The sequence below is a fragment of the Triticum dicoccoides genome, chromosome 2A (assembly GCF_002162155.2).
Source record: "Triticum dicoccoides isolate Atlit2015 ecotype Zavitan chromosome 2A, WEW_v2.0, whole genome shotgun sequence".
Lineage (NCBI taxonomy): Eukaryota > Viridiplantae > Streptophyta > Magnoliopsida > Poales > Poaceae > Triticum > Triticum dicoccoides.
In genome coordinates, this window is record NC_041382.1 from 643727944 (window position 1) to 643735823 (window position 7880).

Consider the following 7880-nt stretch of genomic DNA (forward strand, 5'->3'; position numbering starts at 1 on the left):
TGGATGCCCCGGAATCCCAAGCTATTATCCAAGAATGAGCAACCAACTAAGCTTGGGGATGCTCCCGAGTGGCATCCTCGATTTCTTCCAACAACTATCGGTATTTCAATCGAGACTACATTTTTATTCGTCACATGATATGTGTTTTGCTTGGAGCATCTTGTATGATATGTGTCTTTTCTTGTTTTATTTTGTGTTTTAAGTCATCAGTCCTTGCTGGACACACCTATTTAAGAAAGCCAAAATTATATCTTGACTTGTTAGAATTTCTCTTTATGCTTCACTTAAATTTTTTATGAGCAATGGACTTGCTCAAATGCTTCACTTATATCTTTTTGAGCACGGTGTGCTTTGTTATTTTTTGAAGAAATGCTCTCTTGCTTCACTTAGATTTATTTGAGAGTTAGTAAAATTTTGAAGAAATTCTCTCTTGCTTCACTTAAATTATTTTTAGAGAAAGAAAATTTGTTATGCTCATGATCTCCACTTATATTTGTTTGAGCTTATGAAAAGCAACACATGAAAATTAGTCCCAAAGTGATAGATATCCAAGAAGGATAAAGAAAAAAAGGGTAAAATGTCATGAAGATCATTGGACAAAATAAACTTGATTCTTAGTAATAGTTTTGAGATATGATGATGTGATATGTGAGCCATCTTGATGAGTAATTATGCTTTAGTAAGAATATTGGTGTTAAGGTTTGTGATTCCCTATGCATGCACGAAAGTCAATAATCATGCAATGAAAATTATACCCTACTTGTGGTGCATTATTCGGTGTTAATTATGCTTAATGCTTGCTTATGAGATTATTCGTTTCTTGGTTTGTCGCTTCCCAATCTTTTGCTAGCCTTCATTTTGCACTAAGTATTACCTCTACTTGTGCATCCAAAAACCTTAAACCAGTTTTGCCACATGAGTCCACTATATCTACCTATATGTGGTATTCTTTTGCCGTTCTAAGCAAATTTGCATGTGCCATCTCTAATTTTCAAAACAAACTTCTCTTTTGTGTGTTTGTTTCGCTCGTGGAGCGGTGAGGGATGGCTAATATTTTCCATGCTAGATGTGTTATTCTCAAGATGAGTGTTTATTCATTTGTCATCGCGCGAGAGTAAGGCAAAGGTATTAGGGATGTCCAGTCCCGAAATGCAAAAACAAATGAATTTACTTCATGTTGTCAAATAATAAATTCCTTGGAAAGTGTTGGTATGGAGGGTGATACGTCTCCATCGTATCTACTTTTCCAAACACTTTTGCCCTTGTTTTGGACTCTAACTTGCATGATGTGAATGGAACTAACACGGACTGACGCTGTTTTCAGCAGAATTACCATGGTGTTATTTATGTGCAGAAACAAAAGTTCTCGGAATGACCTGAAACTTCACGGAGCAACTTTTTGGAAAATATAAAAAATACCTGCAAAAGATGAAGGCCAGGGGGCCCACCACCTGTCCACGAGGGTGGGGGCGCGCCCCCCTACCTCGTGGCCCCACTGGAGTTCCTCCGACTCCAACTCCAACTCTATATATTATGTTTCAGGGAGAAAAAAATCAGAGACAAGAATTCATCGCATTTTACGATACAGAGCTGCCGCCAAGCCCTAAAACCTCTCGGGAGGGCTGATCTGGAGTCCGTTCGGGGCTCCGGAGAGGGGAATCCGTCGCCATCGTCATCATCAACCATCCTCCATCACCAATTTCATGATGCTCACCACTGTGCGTGAGTAATTCCATCATAGGCTTGCTGGACGGTGATGGGTTGGATGGGATCTATCATGTAATCGAGTTAGTTTTGATAGGGTTTGACCCTAGTATCCACTATGTTCTGAGATTGATGTTGCTATGACTTTGCTATGCTTAATGCTTGTCACTAGGGCCCGAGTGCCATGATTTCAGATCTGAACCTATTATGTTTTCATCAATATATGAGAGTTCTTGATCCTATCTTGGAAGTCTATAGTCACCTATTATGTGTTATGATCCGTTAACCCCGAAGTGGCAATAATCGGGATACTTACCGGTGATGACCGTAGTTTGAGGAGTTCATGTATTCACTATGTGTTAATGCTTTGTTCCGGTACTCCATTAAAAGGAGGCCTTAACATCCCTTAGTTTCCGTAAGGACCCCGCTGCCACGGGAGGGTAGGACAAAAGATGTCATGCAAGTTCTTTTCCATAAGCACGTATGACTATATTCGAAATACATGCCTACATTACATTGATGAACTGGAGCTAGTTCTGTGTCACCCTAGGTTATGACTGTTACATGATGAACCGCATCCGGCATAATTCTCCACCACTGATCCATTGCCTACGAGCTTTCCATATGTTGTTCTTCGCTTATTTACTTTTCCGTTGTCATTGCTATCATCACTACAAAATACCAAAAACATTACTTTTACTACCGTTACCTTTTGCTACTGTTACCTTTTGCTACCGTTACCAGTACTATCATATTACTTTGCTACTAAACACTTTGTTGTAGATATTAAGTTTCCAGGTGTGGTTGAATTGACAACTCAGCTACTAATACTTGAGAATATTCTTTGGCTCCCCTTGTGTCGAATCAATAAATTTGGGTTGAATACTCTACCCTCGAAAACTGTTGCAATCCCCTATACTTGTGGGTTATCAAGACTATTTTCTGGCGCCGTTGCCGGGGAGCATAGCTCTATTCTTTGAGTCACTTGAGAATTATATCTGCTTATCATTATGAAGAACTTGAAAGATCCAAGAACCAAGATTTATCCCTCAACTAGGAGGGGAGGTAAGGAACTGCCATCTAGCTCTGCACTTGATTCACCTTCTGTTTTGAGTAAGCTTGCGACACCTAAACCTGCTTCTGCTATTCGTTCTGATATGTCGCATGTTATTGATGATGCCACTTCTGCTATACATGATACTTATGATGAAACTACTTCTATGCTTGATACTACTGTGCCACTTAGTGAATTTCTTGACGGATAACTTGCTAGGGCTAGAGAGATTGAAAATATTGAATCTGATAATACTGATGAAATTGATGATGAAGACTTGCCTATTATTCCTGAGGGTTATGTTTTTGATAAAGAAACTTCTTTAGCTATGTTAGCTTGCAAAGAAAGATATGAACTCAAGAGGTTATTAGCTAAATGGAATCAGCAATCTCTAAATGCTAGAATGAAACCTGACCCTGCTTTTGCTACTTCACCTATCTGTGTTACCGATAAGGATTATGAATTCTCTGTTGATCCTGATATAGTTACTTTGGTTGAATTTGATCCTTTTCATTGCTATGAATCTGAAACTGTTGTGGCACATCTTACTAAATTAAATGATATTGCCACCCCGTTCACTAAAGATGAGAGAACTCGCTACTTTTATATCCTTAAAATATTTCCGTTCTCATTAATGGGTGATGCTAAGATATGGTTTAATTCTCTTGATCCTGGTTGTGTGCATAGTCCCCAGGATATGATTTATTACTTCTCTGCTAAATATTTCCCTGCTCATAAGAAACAAGCTGCTTTAAGGGATATATATAATTTTGCACAAATTGAAGAAAAGAGTCTCCCACAAGCTTGGGGGAGGCTTCTCCAATTACTTAATGCTTTTTCTGATCATCCTCTTAAGAAAAATGAAATACTTGATATCTTTTATAATGGACTAACCGATGCCTCCAGAGATTACCTGGATAGTTGTGTTGGTTCTGTTTTCAGGGAAAGAACACCGGATGAAGTTGAAATTCTATTGAATAATATGTTGACAAATGAAAATAATTGGACACCTCCGGAGCCAATTCCTGAGCCTATTCCCAAACCAACTCCGAAGAAGAGGGGTATTCTATTTCCCAGTCCTGAAGATATGCAAGAGGCAAAGAAATCTATGAAAGAAAAAGGTATTAAAGCTGAAGATGTTAAGAATTTACCTCCTATTGAAGAAATACATGGTCTTAATTTACCGCTTGTTGAAGAAACATATGATCTTAATCCTTCACCTATTGAAGAAACTCATGGTCTTGATAACCTGACACAGGTAGTAAAGGTAAATTCTCTCTATAGATATGATAAAGCTGAAATCCCATTTACTAAGTTTACTAGCCCATGCTTAGATGAGTTTGATAAATTTATGGCTAAGCAAGAAGATTTTAATGCTTATTTTGGTAGACAATTGAAATACAATTCAAATATGCTCGAACACTTGGGTGATTATATGGCTAATGTCAAAGGTGAACTTAAACTTATTAGTAAACATGCTTCTATGGTTACCACTCAAGTAGAACAAGTACTTAAAGCTCAAAATGATTTGCTCAATGAATTGAACAGTAAGAATAATGATAATGCTGTTAGAGTTATGACTAGAGGTGGTAAAATGACTCGGGAACCTTTGTATCCTGAAGGCCACCCTAAGCGAATTGAGCAAGATTCTCAGAGAAATAATGTGGATGCACCTAGTCCTTCTAAAAGGAATAAAAAGAAAAATGATAGGACTTTGCATGCTTCTAGTGATCCTATTGTTGAAACACCTGAGAACCCCAATGATATTTCTATTTCTGATGCTGAAACACAATCTGGTAATGAACCTGAAACTAGTGATAAGGTTAATGATAATGTTCATGATGATGCTCAACCTAGTAATGATAATGATATAGAAATTGAACCTGCTGTTGATCTTGATAACCCACAATCAAAGAATCAACATTATGATAAGAAAGACTTTGTTGCTAGGAAACACGGTAAAGAAAGAGAACCATGGGTTCAGAAACCAATACCTTTTCCTCCGAAACCATCCAAGAAAAAGGATGATGAGGATTTTGAGCGCTTTGCTAAAATGATTAGACCTATCTTTTTGCGTATGCGATTAACTGATATGCTCAAAATGAATCCTTATGCTAAGTATATGAAAGATATTGTTACAAATAAGAGAAAGATACCGGAAGCAGAAATTTCCACCATGCTTGCTAATTATACTTTTAAGGGTGGAATACCAAAGAAATTTGGAGATCCCGGTGTACCAACTATACCATGCTCCATTAAAAGAAACTATGTTAAAACTGCTTTATGTGATCTTGGAGCCGGTGTTAGTGTTATGCCTCTCTCTTTATATTGTAGACTTGATTTGAATAAGTTGACACCTGCTGAAATATCTTTGCAAATGGCTGATAAATGAACTGCTATACCTGTCGGTATTTGTGAGGATGTGCCTGTTTTAGTTGCAAACGTTACTATTTTAACGGACTTTGTTATTCTTGATATTCCCGAGGACGATAATATGTCTATTATTCTTGGAAGACCCTTTTTGAATACTGCAGGGGCTATTATTGATTGCACTAAAGGCAATGTCACTTTTCATGTTAATGGTAATGAGCACACGGTAAACTTCCGAGGAAACAACCTCAAGTTCATAGTATCAACTCTATTGGAAAAATTCCATCGATTATATTTGGAGGTTTTGAATTTCCTCTTCATACTGTCAAGAAGAAATATGATATTCTTATTGTTGGGGATGTGCCTATCCCCGTTGAGGTAACATAGTGTTATTCGAAATTTCTCCGGTTCCATGTTATTCGGGATGAGTTTGTTAACAAGACTTGATCAACCTTGATAGTGGATTCCTTTTGATGATCATGAGATGGATGAAACTAGAAGGAACAACCTTTTGTACCCTCCTTTTACTTTTTGTTATTTATATTAAACAAAATTAAAATAGTATTTTTTTTGTCTGTTATCTGGTTATCCGTGCAATATAAAAATACCCCGAAAATAAAAGTTCTCCAAATGCCTTGAAATTTAAATATGATTTTTTCTAGAATATTTTAGAATATTTGGCACAGAGAACACAGCGGGGGGTCACCCACCTGCCCACGAGGGTGGAGGGTGCACCCTACCCCCCTGGGCGCGCCCCCCTGCCTCGAGGGCCCACGGTGGCCCTCCTCCACTTATCCTTTCACCCACACACTCCTTCTTCCTCCCACAAACACGAACAACCAGCTCAAACCCGAGTCCAAGCTCGTTTTGCTGCCATTTTCGATCTCCTTGCTCAAAGCACCTCTCACAAACTGCTTGGGGAGATTGTTCCTTGGTATGTGACTCCTCCATTGGTCTAATTAGTTTTTGTTCTAGTGCTTTATTCATTGCAAATTTGTGCTGCCTAGGTGACCATGTTCTTGAGCTTGCATGTCAAATTTATATGGTTCCAAGTAGTTTTGATGCGTGATATAGGCTCTAGGCACTTGTAGGAGTAGTTGCTATCAATATTATTGAGTTTGGTTTACTTTTATTTTTGAAGTTACTAAAAATTTCAGAATTTTTTAGAAAATGATGAAGAGACTTTTGAGGGGATCATCGAGCCGAAGCTCGAAGGAAAAGGCATAGAAGCCTAAGTATAATCTGCCTCGCACCGTGAAGGTTCGGTCGTGTGAATGGCCTTCCGATGATTTCTTGAGAGCAGCCGGGATTTATGAAGATTTTTATGAATTGGCTAAGAATGCAGGCCTCACCGCTTTCCTCCACGACCAACGCGATCAGTATCTCTTACTCACAAATATCTTTGTGCAAAACTTTCATTTCCATTCTAGGAGCTCATCACCTACGGGGGAAACAAGGAAGGTTTCCGATGCACGAATCACTAGCATACATTTTCCTGTTTTACGCTATTTTGCATTATTTGCTAGTCATTGTTTAATTGGTCGCGGAAACTGTGGAAAACCTTAGTGTCCTTGATATTATTATTTTGCTCCATGGTTTATACGGTGATAACTTTGTTAGTATGGGCGACATTATTGCTAAACAGTTAAGTCTGAACCGTACAAAGGGGCCCATCTTTGGAGGCATCTATGCTTCACGCCTAGCTGCACATTTTAACATACCTATTAGGCATTATGAGAAGGAAGAAAAAGTGTTGCCTCGTGTTTATTTCTATACCTACTAATAAAGCAAGGTGTGTTTCTCCAATTTTTTTCATCCGTTCATCATTAAAAAAGTTCTGCTATTCGAGGTGGTACTAAATTTCTGTCCGTTCGTGTATTACAAAAGGAAAAACGCCACAATTCCATACATGGGCCGCCTGCAATGTGGCCCAGCAAAGCCAAACTATTTAATTTCATGCCCATCCGAAAACCCTATTTATCGCATGGGGGGTCAAATAGTCCCAGTGTCGCATAGGGCGCCCAACCTGGGCTGAACCGTTTTTTATTCTTATTATGTTTCTATTTTTTTTGTTTCTTTCCTGTTTCTTTTGTATTTTTTCCTTTCAAGTTTTTTTTATTTCTCCATTTTTCCTTAAATTCATAATTTTCAAAAGAGTTCGTAATTTAGGAAAAAAAATGATTTTTTTAAAAAATGTTCAAAATTCCAAAACATATCCTGTTTTATAAAAATGTTCAGAAATTTATATATTTTTTCTCATTCGAAAAATTGTCCAAATTTTTAAAAAATGTTCCATTTTTTATTTGTGTTTTTTTTTAGATTTTCCAAAAAATGCGTTTTAAAAATGTGTGCAAATATGAAAAATATTCTTGTTTTAGTGAAATATTCGCAAATTCTAAATAATTTATGAGTTCAAAGAAACCCATTTCTAAAATTGTTCTGAATGTTCAAAATATGTTTTCTTTAAAAACACAAATTCAAAAAAAATTCATGTTTTTATGAAAGATTCATGCAGAGATCTTTTTTGGTGGACATGTCAATTATCTCTCCCGTTGCTTTTTGCAAAGAAATGTCTCTCCCGTTGCAACACACGGGCATATGTGCTAGTAGATTATAAAAGTATGGTGGCACATGATTTTATTATTAAGAATAGGAAAGGAGAGCTTAAATACAAATTGTTTTTTGATAAACATCATCCTGAGACTATTACCCTACCTGCTCCTTCTTTGTTTGATTTATCTGCAGGCCAGTA